The sequence below is a fragment of the Chrysochloris asiatica genome, unplaced genomic scaffold, assembly GCF_000296735.1.
Source record: "Chrysochloris asiatica unplaced genomic scaffold, ChrAsi1.0 scaffold00216, whole genome shotgun sequence".
Lineage (NCBI taxonomy): Eukaryota > Metazoa > Chordata > Mammalia > Afrosoricida > Chrysochloridae > Chrysochloris > Chrysochloris asiatica.
Window position 1 is genome coordinate 1445784 of NW_006408734.1, and position 14433 is coordinate 1460216.

General features: G+C 39.7%; 2 pseudogenes; both read right to left on the reverse strand.

Annotated features, from left to right (window-relative positions):
• Positions 1-2039, reverse strand: part of LOC102810674 — a 10973-nt pseudogene extending 8934 nt beyond the window's left edge.
• Positions 2040-4053: 2014 nt separating this feature from the next.
• LOC102811060 overlaps positions 4054-14433 on the reverse strand; it is a 44375-nt pseudogene continuing 33995 nt past the window's right edge.

The window sequence follows — 14433 nt, forward strand, 5'->3', positions numbered from 1 at the left end:
TTGATAAGAATGTTGTTTATTGGTCCATTGGTGAGGATTTTTGTTTTCTTGACATTGAGATGCAATCCATATGGAAGGCTGTGGTCTTTGGTCTTCATCAGTAAGTATTTTAAGTCGTCTTCACTTTCAGCAAGCAATATTTTATCATCTGAAAATCGCAGGTTGTTAATGAGTCTTCCTCTAATCCCGATGCCATGTTTTTCTTCATAGAACCCAGCTTCTGGGATTATTTGCTCAGCATGCAGGTTGAATAACTATTGTGAAAGAATACAACCCTGTCACACACCTTTCTTAATTTTAAGCCATTCAGTAAATCTTTATGGGAGTAGAAAGCCTCATCTTTCTCCCGAGGAGCAGCTGGTAGGTTCTAACTGCTGAACTTGAGGTTAGCAGTCCTAATCATAATCACTACCTACCAGAGCAGAAACCCTATACAGGGTTGCTATAAGGCAGAACCAATGCCACGGCATGTAACCAACCAACCAAAAGATTTTCCTAATGCAATATGTCATTCAATTTCTTGACTGCAGCCCACATGTGTGTTCATTGTGGATCCAGTCAAAATGAAGTCTTTGACAACATCAATGTTTTCTCTATTTATCATAATGCCATTTATTGGTCTAGTCGTGAAGGTTTTCATTTACTTTACTGCTACTAATAAATATCACTTTCACTAATCCACTACTCTTATGCTATTTTTACAATTTTATTCCATTTATAGGACAATCTCAATGGTTCTCTATTTCCTACCTTATCAATTTAAATCCCTCTGCCTGGTTCTTTATAGCTCCTCAAAATCTGTCCCTCATACTGAATTTCCAATTTTATTCCACAATATGCTCCAATATGTAGCTTTTTTCATGGTCTTATGAATATGATATGAATGATGTTATCTTTGCCTTCACTTATGCTAGACAAACTTGAATAGTGGTCTTGGAATCATTTCCTGCTTTTTTTTTAGCTTCTCTCAAAAAAGCACACAAAAACCAAATTCTATCCATTCTGTGAATTCATTTGAATTATGGTGTTGGCCAAGAATACTGACTGTAATATGAACATCTGGATCAATGAGAAAACCTATTTTGAAAGAAGTACAACCAGAATGCTCCTTTGAATTGAGGATGGTGAGATGTTGTCGCATGTATTCTGGACATACCAGGAAGGACCAGTCCCTGTAGATGGACATTATGCTTGGTAAAAGGAGGAACAGTGAAAATGAGGCAGACTCTCAATGAGATAAATTGACACAGTGGCAGCAGCTATATGCTCAAACATACCAATAATTGTAAGGATGACATGTGGCCAGGCACTGTTTCATTCTGTTGTGCTGCATGAATAATTTCTTTTAGAACACTCAGCATAAGGCTTTTCCCTATGAAGTGGAAGTTAAAGATATCCCACATGTCCCACTTTTCCAATATGTTTATATATTTCGTAATTCCTGATATCTATGAAGAAAATCATGGCATCAGAATTGAAGGAAGACTCATTAACAATCTGCAATATGCTTGCTGAAAGTGAAGAGGACTTAAAACGTTTACTGATGAAGATCCAAGAGCACAGCCTTCAGTATGGATTACATCTCAATGTCAAGAAAACAAAAATCCTCACCACTGGACCAATAAACAGCATTCTTATTAATGGAGAAAAGATTGAAGTTGTCAAGGACTTCATTCTTCTTGGATCAACTATCAACACTCATGGAAGCAGCAGTCAAGAGATGAAACGATATTGCATTAAGTAAATCTGCTGCACAAGACCTTTCTAGAGTGTTGAAGAGCAAAGATGTCAGCTCGAGGACTAAGGTGCGCCTGACCCAAGCCATGGTATTTTCAATAACTTCATATGCATGAGAAATCTGGACAGTGAATAAGGAAGACTGTAGAAGAATTGATGCCTTTGAGTTATGGTTTTGGAGGAGAATATTGAAAGTGACATGGGCTGCCAAAAGAACCAATGGATCCGTTTTTGAAGAAGTGCAGCCAGAGTGCTCCTTGGAGGCCAAGATGGCTAAACTTCATTTCTCATACTTCGGACATATTGTCAGGAGGGACCAGTCGCTGTAGAAGGATATCATGTTTGGTAAGGTGGAAGGTCAGAGAAGGCGAGGAAGACCTCCAGCGAGATGGATTGGCCAAGTGGCAGCATAGATGGACTCAAGCATGGCAACAGTAGTGAGGCTGGCCCAGAATCGGGCAGTGTTTCGTTCGCCTGTGCATAGGTCGCTATGGGTCAGTACCGACTCAATGGCACCTGACAACAATAACAACAATTCTCGATACCAATCACTGCTCCTTCCCTCCCTCATGTACCAGGATTCTGCAATATGCTGCAGTGTCTCACAGAACTCACAACTATCAAGGAAATAGCTCATACAATTATGAAGCCTCGCAAGTCCCAAATCTATAGTTCAGAGGTCAGTCTGGAAGGTTCTTTCACCCATATACTCTCAGGAACCGAGGAACCCAAATTCAGACAATAGGCTGCCAATGCATAAAGCTACAGGAGCTGGTAAATCAGGTTAATCGATAGGCCAGGAATGGCAGGTTAATCGATAGGCCAGGAATAGGCTGCCAATGCATAAAGCTACAGGAGCTGGTAAATCAGGTTAATCGATAGGTTCAGGAATGGCAGGTCAGATGGAATGAGCTAGATGCACTATCCAGAGAGAGAGAGAAACAATTTTGCCCAAGCATGACTATATATTGAATTCAGACCATGCCCCCAAGGAAAACTAAGGGTAGTGACTTGAGTCTCACCCTCTAGTAAGGTGGGGACAACCTTCATCCATTGTTGTCGTTAGGTGCCATCAAGTTGGTACTGACTCATAGCGAACCTATGCACAACAGAATGAAACACTGCCCAGTCCTGGGCCAACTTTACAATTGTTACCAAGCTTGACGCCACTGATGCTGCCATTTTGTCAATCCATCTTCCTCTTTTTCTCTGACCCTCCAACCTACCAAACATGATATCCTTCTCCAGTGACTGGTCCTTCCTGACAACATGCCCAAATTATGAGAGACGAAGTTTGGCCAACCTGACCTCCAAGGAGCACTCTGGCTGTATTTCTTGCAACACAGATCTGTTTGTTCATTGGGCAACCCATGGTACTTTCAATATTCTCCAACACCATAACTCAAATGCATCAATTCTACAGTCTTCCTTATTCACTGTCCAGCTTTCGCATGAATAAGAGGTTATTGAAAATACCATGGCTGAGAATAGGCACACCATAGTCTTCAAGCTGACATCTTCATTCTTCAACACTTTAAAAAGGTCTTGTGCAGCAGATTTGCCTAATGCAATACATCATTTGATTTCTTGCCTGCTGCTTCCATGAATTTTGGTAGCTGATCCAAGAAGAATTAAGTCCTTGACAACTTCAATCTTTTCTCTGTTGATAAGAATGTTGTTTATTGGTCCAGTGGTGAGGATTTTTGTTTTCTTTATACTGAGATACAATCCATAATAAAGGCTGTGGACTTTGATCTTCATTAATAAGTATTTTAAGTCCTCTTCACTTTCAGCAAGCAAGGTTGTATCATCTGCATATCGCAGGTTGTTAATGACTCTTCCTCCAATCCTTATGCCACATTTTTCTTCATATAACCCATCTTCTCAGATTATTTGCTCAGCATACAGGTTGAGTAAGTATGGTGAAAGAATACAACCCTGTCACACACCTTTCTTAAGTTTAAACCATTCAGTGTTCCCATGTTCTGTTCGAACATCTGCCATGTACAGATTCCTCATGAGCACAATTAAGTATTCCAGAATACTCATACTTGGCAATGTTGTCTACAGCTTGTCATGATCCACACAATCAAAAGCCTTTGCATAGTCAATAAAGCACAGGTAAACATCTTTCTGGTATTCTCTGCTTTCAGCCAAGATCCATCGGACATCAGCAATGATATCCCTCATTCCATGGCCTCTTCTGAATCTGGCTTGAACCTCCGGAAGTTTTCTGTCAATGTATGCTTGTAGCCATTTCTGTATTACCTTTAGTAAAATTTTACTTGTGTGGAATATCAAAGATATTGTCCAATGGTAGTTCTGATATTCAGTAAGCAATTGTTGCCTCTGTTGTTCAAGAGCTTCTTTCTCTGTGTCCATGATTGTTTCTAGCTCTTCAAAAATGTCCAAGTTTCATCTCTAGTTTCTTCATTCGTGTTTCAACCAGGAGAGCTACCAGGGACTTGATTTTTGTCTTCTCCACAGCAGCCAGGTGCTTGGCGTTGGTTGTAGTGGAGGCAAGAGCAGCTGCTGCGGCTGTGGCTACATTTACATTTCCTTCAGAATTTTCATATTCGACTTTCTTTTTCCCAATGTCACTTTCTCTTTCTTTGCATGTATCAGTGAGTTCCTTGTTCTCTTCAGTCTCCTTTTCTTCTGATTTAATATCTTCACTAACATCATTTTACTGTTCCTTCTCACTTATTTTTTATTTTCTCCATCTTGTCCTTTATCACTGTCACTCATTTCATTTTCAACTTTGTTTTCTGTCTTTTCAGGTTGCTTCCCATTAGTATCCGTTTCCATTTTTTCCTCTTCAGCTCCATCCAGCTTCTCTGGCTCATTGGGTCCCGTGCCTGCAATAGAGCTGCTCTCCAAACCATAGGTTGGATCCACCTTCCTGGAGGCTCATGCTGCATCTTGTACTTTTCTGACATGAGCTTTAACCAATTCCAGTGGTATCTCCTGCCGGTCTTAAGAATACTCCTCCAAAGCTGCTTTTGCTGCAACAGATGCCGCTCATGGGTCCACCACAGAGGCCAAGAAAGCAACAGTGCTCATGACTGGGTTTCCCGACTGACTGAAGGGGACAGGCTGGTAGGCCAAAGGACCAAGTGAAGCAACTGAATTCTCAAGGTATGGGTCCACAATTGGAAGCCTCAAAAAGTGGAGGATGCATTCATCCTGAGTACGACTTCCAGCATGTTCTGACACTTTATTCCAATCATCCTTGTACATCTCTAGGACCTCAAGGAGAAGAAGGGTTTCCTGTTCAGTCCATTCTCTCCCAGCACTAGCACCTTTACTCTTTGCTAAAGTTTTCTTAGAGTAAATATCAGTACGAAGACCAAAGTTTTGTAAATCAATTGGTTTTTCCTTTTTCTTCTCAGGAAAATTTGACATCTGCTAAGCAGCAGGGATCTGAGGTGATTGAAGGTGAAGAGGCACAAGCCCAGAGAGAGTATCAGCTAACACACTGAAATGACTAGGAGGAGGTCCCATTGCTATGGGTTGACTTTCAGGATCTACTTCATAATTGACAAGCCCCCATTGCTCTAAAAAGGCACGGACCCTCATCACAGCACACATATCCCCAGTCAAGTTCCTCCGACAGGCAGTGCTGGTTAAATACTCTTGGGGATTTAGACGATAAGTATCAATCATAAAATTTCGATATGCCAGGTATATTTCTGGAGTCTTGGATTTATTTTTCCCATTGGAAAACTCAGGAAGAGCACGGTGTTCAATCACATGAATACAATTATAATCAAACCATTATGCATAGCTTAGAATAATAATGTGATTGGTCTGCTCTGTCATGTTATCTTCACCAGGGTCAACAGATGGACTCTGATCACCTTTGCTAGGATCTTCACCTTCCTTTCCTCCTGTTGTGACTGTTCTTCATCCTGCTCATCAACATCTGTGACAGTTGCTCCTTTCACAGGTGTATTTTCACTATCTTTCTTTAGGTTTGCATTTTTTGGGAAGTACCACTGCCTCTATGTTGGGTACAGGTGTTGGGTCTTCCATTTCCTTGATAAGATCTTCTTGCTCTTCTTCCTCTTTCTGACATTTGCACTTACCATAAAGACTAGCTTGGCCTTTTTCCCCACTTTTTTTTTTCCCCCATGATTCTGTGGGTGTTGGAGGTGGAGAAGGTGAATTCTTCCTCTGCTTTTCTATCTCTTCTCTCTGGACTTCGGACAGGCTCTTCATTCTTTGTTGAAATTCGCTGCCGAAAGCTCACAGGCTTCCTGTTCTCATCCACCTCATAATCTTCCTCATTGTGTTGGGTCTCCTAGCTTTGGAATGGGAACAAATATGGATCTTTTCCAATCAGTTGGCCAGATAGTTGTCTTCCAAATTTCTTGGCAGAGATGAGTGAGTGCCTCCTGTGCCACCTCACTTTCTTGAAAGATTTCAATTTTTATTCCATCAATTCCTGGTGCCTTGTTCTTTGCCAGTTCCTTCAATGCACCTTTGACTTCTTCCTGCAGTATCATTGGCTCTTGATCATATGCTACCTCTTGAAACGGTTGAATATCAACCATTTCTTTTTGATACATTGACTCTGTGTGTTCCTTCCATCTTCTTTTGATGCTTTCTGCATTATTCAATAATTTGCTCAGAAAATATTTCAATAATTAAAGTCAAGGCTTGAATTTTTTTTCTTGCATTCCCCCAGCTTGAGAAATGCTGAGCATGTTCTTCCTTTTTAGTTTTCTGACTCCAGATCTTCCTTACTGCTTATCTCCACTTTAATCCTTACTCTTTAATTCCATCTTAATTCTTTATTGTTGTTAAGTGCCTTCAAGTCAGTTTCGACTTATGTTGTTGTTGTTGTTGTTAAGTGCCATCTAATCAGTTCCAACTCAAAGAAAACCTATATAGGCATACAAAGGAGTGGCTGGTGGGTTTGAACCCCAACCTTGTGGTTAAAGTTCAGTGTATATCCTATAGCGCCACACCATGACTCATAGGCTGGTAGGTTTGAACTACCAACATTGTGGTTCAAACCATCTTGTGGTCCAGTGCTTATCCTAGAATGCCATACCAAAATTCCTTAACTTTTGCTGTTGTTGTTGGTAAGTGCCATTGAGTCGGTTCTGACTCATAGCGACCCTATATAAAGTTTACAAGGAATGGTTTGTGAGGTTGAACTGCTGATCTTGTAGTTAACAGTCCAGTGCTGGTCCTATAGCCCACACTAGAACTCCCCCTTAACCCAACCTTAATCTTGCCTCATTAACAACTCATTTCAAAATAGGTTAATAATCACAGGCATAAAGGCTAGGATTTATAGTACATCACAGAATAGAGGAATATGGTGAGAAGGGCAATAATAAACAATTGCCCTACACGTACATAGGGTAGCTATGAGTTAAAACTATCTAACAGCAACCAACAAGCTTATAATTTGCTGATGTCATCATGTCTGTAAATTCATATATAATGTTCTCAATACCAAAGATAAAAATCAGATTTATAAGGATACTGATAATAAAAAGCAGTACTAAAAAAAAAACAAAAAACAAAAAAACACAACACAACAAAATGAGGCAATCTACTTATGTCACAACTGACTTTTGACAAAATCATCAAAACAAAACTTCCAATAAGTTCAGTGTACCTTACATGTATATATATACACATTATGGGACAAGGTTTGAATCTTTAAAGAAATCGCAAGTAGTCTAGTGCAGTTATATTAAGGACAGATGTTAGGAAAATGTAGAAAGTTATAGGACAAGAGAAGACAAATAAGAGGCCTCAAATCTTGTAAGACCTTGATGTTTGAACTAAGGCATTGGACATAAACCTGAGGTCAAAGGGAAGATTATTAACTTTGAAAGTAGTATATTTAAGTTTGTATTTTAACAGTTTCAATATGAAAAAAATAGTTAACAATGAGGTCTAGACTATAGGCAGGGACCCCTTTTAGAGACTATAATAATATTCTAAGTGGGAGCTGAATACAGTGGAAATAGACAGAAACAAACAGTGATAAGAAATATTAAGAAAGTGGCATTAACTTGATGATTGAGTCAGTGTTGTATAGTTTAAATGGTTTAGCATAATATAATAACCTTATGAGTTAGGTTTGGGTAACTCAGTTATATAATGTAAGAGATGTTTCAAAAATTAAGTAATGTTATTTAGTTCTATGTTGTTAGGTACCATCAAGTTGGTACCAACTTATAGCGACCCTTTGCACATCAGAACAAACACTGCCCAGTCCTGGGCCAACTTCACAATTATTGCCACACTTGAGCCCATTGATGCTCCCATTTTGCCAATCCATCTCGCTGGGGGTCTTCCTCTTTTTCTCAGACCCTCCACCTTACCAAACATGATATCCTTCTCCAGTGACTGGTCCCTCCTGACAATATGTCCAAAGTATGAGAGACAAAGTTTGGCCATTCTGGCCTCCAAGGAGCACTCTGGCTGTACTTCTTCCAACACAGATCTGTTTGTTCTTTTGGCAGCCGATGGCACTTTCAATATTCTCCTCCAACACCATAACTCAAATGCATCAATTCTTCTACGGTCTTCCAGCATGCATATGAAGTTATTGAAAATACCATGGCTTGGGTCAGGCCCACCTTAGTCCTCAAGCTGACATCTTTGTTCTTCAACACTCTAAAGAGGTCTTGTGCAGCAGATTTGCCTAATGCAATACATCGTTTGCTTTCTTGACTGTTGCTTCCATGAGTGTTGGTAGTTGATCCAAGAAGAATGAAGTCCTTGGTGTTTCGTTCTGTTGTACATAAGGTTGCTATGACTCAGTGGCAACTAACAACAACTGGAAATTTCACTACTTTTCTCTGAGTCTCAAATGTGTTCTTCATTAAAAAATGTGAATATTAATGTCTTTCTGTCAGGGATAGAAAAAAACCATGAAGTGTCTTTTATGTGTAAGGAATCATTTTAGAATACATCTTGGCTGTCTTAAAGACATTTAGTTCTACTTATTAAAATTATGTCCACCTTACACCCTGCCCGTTCAATTCTCGAAAATTCAGTAAAGATGTCCGACAAGTCTATAGATATTCTATTCCTCTTATCCTGGACTGGCCTACGGTGAAACTGTAAAGTAATTGAAATTAGTCTTTGATGCTCTTGGGGTTATTTAGAGAGTATCTACTCTGTGTCAGAAACTTTTATCAAATGCTAAGTTAAATATTTTATAGGAAAAGCAATGGAGAATCAACATATTTTGATTAAGTTGTCTAAATAAGCATTGGCATGCTGACTGCAATGTGGTTGAGTCGAAATTAACTTGGCGGCAGTGAATGTGGTTTTTCTTTTTGGAATGTCACATAACCAATAAATCGTAGAGTTGGAATTTGAACCAGGCTTATTAGATTTCTAAGCCCTTGCTTCTTTGCTTCTTCTGTTTCATCATATTGCCTTGTATAAACTTGTTTCCTCAGCCCTAAACTCACCTTCGCTATGGGATTGGGGGTGGGGGGGAAGCACCTTTATTTTATCTTACCTCTTCTTTACACTGGCAAGGTTATCTATCTGGTTTGGTTTTTAACTAGGGCTGCTTTCCTCTTCAGAGTAATAATCTTTTGGTAGTCTCTTAACCATCCTTTCCTCTTGAGCAACACACATAAGCATTTTAAGAGTGGTCTTTTAGGGAAAATTAAGGAATTCAAAGGTGAAGTTCTGATGAGATGATCATTTCCTTTATATATTTATATATGAGGGAGCTTCAGAAAGCTTGTGGGAAAACTCCATTGTCTTTTTTTTTTACATTTTTATTGTGGATTGAGTGAAAGTTTACAGGGCAGATCATCAGTTTTACATACAACAAATCATATATCTTGTTTCATTACAATGATTATAATCCCCTCCATGTACCATCAGTTAACAGTATTTCTTTCTACTCACTTTGGTGGCTGTGTGCCATGGAGTCAGTCCTGGCTCATAGCAACCCTGCACAGGGTTTCTGAGGCTGTAAATCTTTACGGGAGCAGAATGCCTCATCTTTCTCCCGGGGAACAGCTGGTAGTTTCGAACTGCTGACCTTGCAGTTTGCAGCCCAATTCGTAACAACTATGCTACCAGAGCTCTTTTTAAAAAACAAAAACAAACAAACAAAAAAACCTACTCAGGCATATATAGCAATCTACACCTCCAAAGGGCACATTCTGCCAGTCTGCCTCCTGGCCACCAGCTCTTATAGTCCCTCTCTTCCCATGAATCTAGAGTCCTCAGCGGCTCCCCCTCTCCATGTCCCTGTCCCTGTCTCTATCGCTGGTGTCCCTGCTTCTCTGGATAAGGTCCCGCATTCTGCTTGTGCTCTTCTCCCTTGATGGTCCTAGGGTCCTTTGTTTCTGGACTGTAAGATTAACCACTCCTCTGTTTTTGTTACAAAACTTTTACCTTTACAATTGTAACAGTCGCAATTAGTCATGATAACAATTACTCACTATTGAATCATAAGAATCTTATCTCCATCTCTTTTAGCCAGACCCATCTAGACAAGAATGAAAACTATTCAGTGGGAACTCTTTATTCCCCCCCACACTCTTAAACTAAACTCTCTCTTGAAACCTTGTAAGCCAGTCAATTTGTGCCTTTATCATCCCCTCATTTTAGGTAGCCAATGTCTAAGTTGCCCGTCCCTATCTACCCTATGTACAGAGGGGATAGCATTGATACTTGATGTGAAAACTCTTTCCCTCTCTGTTGGTAGTTAGGGTTACTACCTCCATGAGTATAGATCAGGTTCATCAAATTGTAGCAATTTACCCTTGTTTCCTTTATCTTCCTCTAGTTGAGTTCTGGTTATCAAGCCACTGAGGTTAGGTCAAATGGGTCATCTTCCCTCACTTCAAATCAGCTGGATGCTTCACTCTCTCTCAGCTCTAGTCCTCTGTGGCTATGTCTTTAAGCTCGGGTGTCCCCAGGTCTCACCACACTTTGGAGCCATCAGCCCTTCCTCTTCTCTCACCTCCAGGTCAACAGGAGTCAATCGACCATGGTTGAACTCTGCCCATTTCTTCATTGCTGACTTTCCCTGTCTTCCACTCACCAGTAGACCAATGTGGTTGCGAGTAAGCTTACATATGTGGTGGATTAATTGTTTTTCTAATGTTGAACCATCTTTGCATTCCTTTTATGAAACCCACTTGGACATGATGTATTATTTCTTTCTTTATTTTTTATGCTGTGCTGGATTCTGTTGGCTAGGATTTTGTTGAGAATTTTTACATCTATGTTCATGAGGGATATTGGTCTGTAGTATTCTTTCTTAGTGATGTCTTTTCCTGGTTTTGGTATGAGGGTTATGTTTGCTTCACAAAAAGTATTAGGAAATTTTCTGTTCTCTTTTATATTTTGGGATAATTTGAGTAGAATTGGTGACAGTTCTTCCCTAAATGTTTGTTAGAACGCACCAGTGAAGCCATCTGGGCCTGGGACTTCTGTTGGTTGGGAGTTTTTGATGACCTGATCAATTTCTTCTTTTGTTATGGGTCTGTTCACGTTTTCTACTTCACTCTGTGTAAGTTTTGGTGGTTGTGTTTTTCTAAAAATGCATCCATCTCGTCTAAGTTTTCGTATTTGTTTGAGTACAAGTCTTCATAGTATTCTTTTATTATCCTTTTGATTTCATTTAGTTCTATTGTGACATCGCCCGTGTGGTTTCTAATGCAAGTTATTTGTGTCTTCTCCTTCTTTTCTTTGGTTAGGTTTGCCAAAGATTTGTGAATTTTATTAATCCTTTCAAAGAACCAGCTCCTTGTTTTGTTGATTCTTTCTATAGTTTTTCTATTTTCCATCTCATTTATTTCTGCTCTTATCTTTATTATTTCTTTTCTTTCGGTGACTGTAGGTTCACTCTGTTGGTCAGTTTCTAATTGTTGGAGATGCTGTGTTAATGTGTTAATTTTGGTTCTTTGTTCTTTTTGGATGTGCACATTTATTGCAATAAATTGTCCTCTCAGCACTGCTTTCGCCATGTCCCAAAGATTTTAGTATGTTGTGTTTTCATTCTTGTTTGTTTCTAGGAACTTTATGATTCATGTTTAATTTCTTCTTTTACTCAGTCACTTTTCAGCAGGGTGTTGTTCTGTTTCCGTGTATTCGACTTTATTTCCTCAGTCTTCTTGTTGTTGATTTCTAGTTTTATAGCATTGTGGTCTGAAAAGATGCTCTGTAGTATTTTGATATTTGCAAATTTATGGAGGCTTGCTTTGTGACCTAACACATGGTCAGTTCTGGAGAATGTATATTGTGCACTGGAGAAGAATGTGTATTGTGCTATTGTTGGGTTGAATGCTCTGTACATGTCTATGAGGTCAAGTTGGTTGATTGTGCTGTTCAGTTCCTCTGTAACTTTGTCGAGTTTCTTTCTGGTTGTCTGTCCCTTTTTGAAAGTGGTGTATTTAAATCTCCCACTATAATTATAGATTTATCTATTTCTTTCTTCAATTCTAGTAAGGTTTGCTTCATATATCTTGGTGTTTTTTCATTGTGAGTGTAGATATTTATTATAGATATGTCGTCTTGCTCAATTGACCCTTTGATCATGAGATAGTGTCCTTCTTTATCTCTTATGCTGGTTTTTGTCTTAAAGTTTACTTTATCACAGATTAGAATTGCCACTCCTGCTTGTTTATCGTTGCAGTTAGGTTGGTATATTTTTTTCAGTCCTTTAACTTTTAGTCTGTTTTTGTCTATGTGTGCAAGGTGTGTCTCTTTCATGCAGCATATTGAAGGGTCCTATATATGTCTCCCCATTGCCTTTTTGCCTGCATGGTTTGTTCTGAATAGTCAGAGCTTAATTTGATTTGCTTGCCTTTGTAAGTACCATTTGTCTTCTCCCTGGCTGCTTTTAGGATTCTCTCCTTGTCTTTGATTTTGGAGAGCTTGATTATTATATGTCTTGGTGACTTTCTTTTGGGGTCTATCCTTTCTGGGGTAAGTTCGGCTTCTTGAATGTTTATCTTCTCACCTTTCAAGATGTTAGGGAAATTTTCTTCCAGACTCTTCAACAATCTCCTCTGTGTACTTCTCTGATTCTTCCTGTTCCAGAATGCCAATAATTCTTAAGTTGTTCCTCTTCATGTTATCCAGCATGAATCTTAGATTCTCTTCAGATTTTTTAAAAAATCCTTTTTTCTGCTTGCTCTTCTATCTTAGCAGTATTGAGAGGTTTGTCTTCCAGCTCACTAGTTCTGGCTTCTATCTCTTCTATTCTGTTCCTTTCCCCTTTCAGTGTATTGTCCATTTCTGATATATTATTATGTATCATCTGGACCTCTCTTTGCAGGTTTTGAATTGTTTCCAATGCTGTATGAATCTTGTTTGATTGCTCTTATGGTACTTTCCTGACTTCTTCCTTGTTTTCTTCCACCCATTTTGGGAGCATTTGAATTTGTTTCCATATTATTCTTCTGAATTCCTTTTCAGACAAATCCACAACCTGCTCTTGTTCTTCTGGGGAGCCTTTGTCTGTCTCCAGCTCATTTGTCTTAGTTACTCTTTTCTGTTTTGGGACATGTTTTGAGATTGTTTGTTGTGTTTGACATCTTTTGTTTGTCATTTCCAATAGTTATGTGGGTTTTTTAATGCTTAAACAAATATTTGTTGTGTTATTAAGCTTACTGAGTATCTTCTGGTGGATATGATCTGGAGATAGGCTTCCCTTTTCACATGTACTGCTTAGCAGCTGTTAATGGCTCTTGTCTCAATGGTGGAATATTATGGGGTATGCTTGTAGCTTAGCTATATGGCCACAATTGCTGTCTCTTCATGGATAATGTAGGGAGAAAAAGCTCCCACCTTCAGGAAAAGTGTGTGATCAAAAGGACCAAAAGCGAAGCAATATAAAAGCAAAGACAAAAACGACCACTTTAAAACAAAAGTAAAACTGTGGCCAACTGTCCAGTTACCTTGCTCAAAGGCAGTGTGGGTGCACTGTAGAAGTCTCCATTTGTGGGTGTGGGTGTCCACTCACTCAGGCCCCTCCTGTAGTCACCACTGTGGAGGTGTGCATATAGATATTGAAAAGTTAATGGGAGAAAGATTGTCCACTATTTTTGTCGCTGAAGGTCAGTTAGATATCTGTGTGTACACAGAGTAATTCTCAAGATCGTTCTGTCCTTTTATGTTGGGGTTTTACAGATTGTTCTGTGGTTTGCCTGTCAGGCCTGACGGGCCAGCTTTTTTTTTTTTGCTAGATAGTAAAGGGTCCCGCACAAGTTAATTTTAAGGCTGTGACCCTGAGGCTGATGTCATAAGTAGCTACCAAGCTCTTTCTCTGGGCACTGTGGGAAAACTATGGGGTCAGTGCTGGACTTTTTTTTGGGGGGGTGGTGCACACCCACCCGCTGGAAGGCGTCCAGGGTGGGCAAAGAAGGCGCAACAGGGCATAGGAGGAAAAAATGTGTAGAATCCATCCCCCACACCTCCTTTTGCAAATGTTACTGTACCACTTTTAGCACCACTTCCCTGTGCTATTCTGGCTGTAGCCCCACCCTCTGAACTCCACTCAGGCGGGGTGGCCACAGAGGGCGTCCCGTCTCCAGAGATTCCTAATTCACAATATTTTCCTTTATATTGTGATTTTTTTCACTTTCGAGTGTGGGAAACTAACATCCTGGACCTTATGGTAGATCTAGAGCTCTGCTGTTGTTCTGTGACTGCCACTTCTCTGGGTTTCCAAATCCTCCCCCA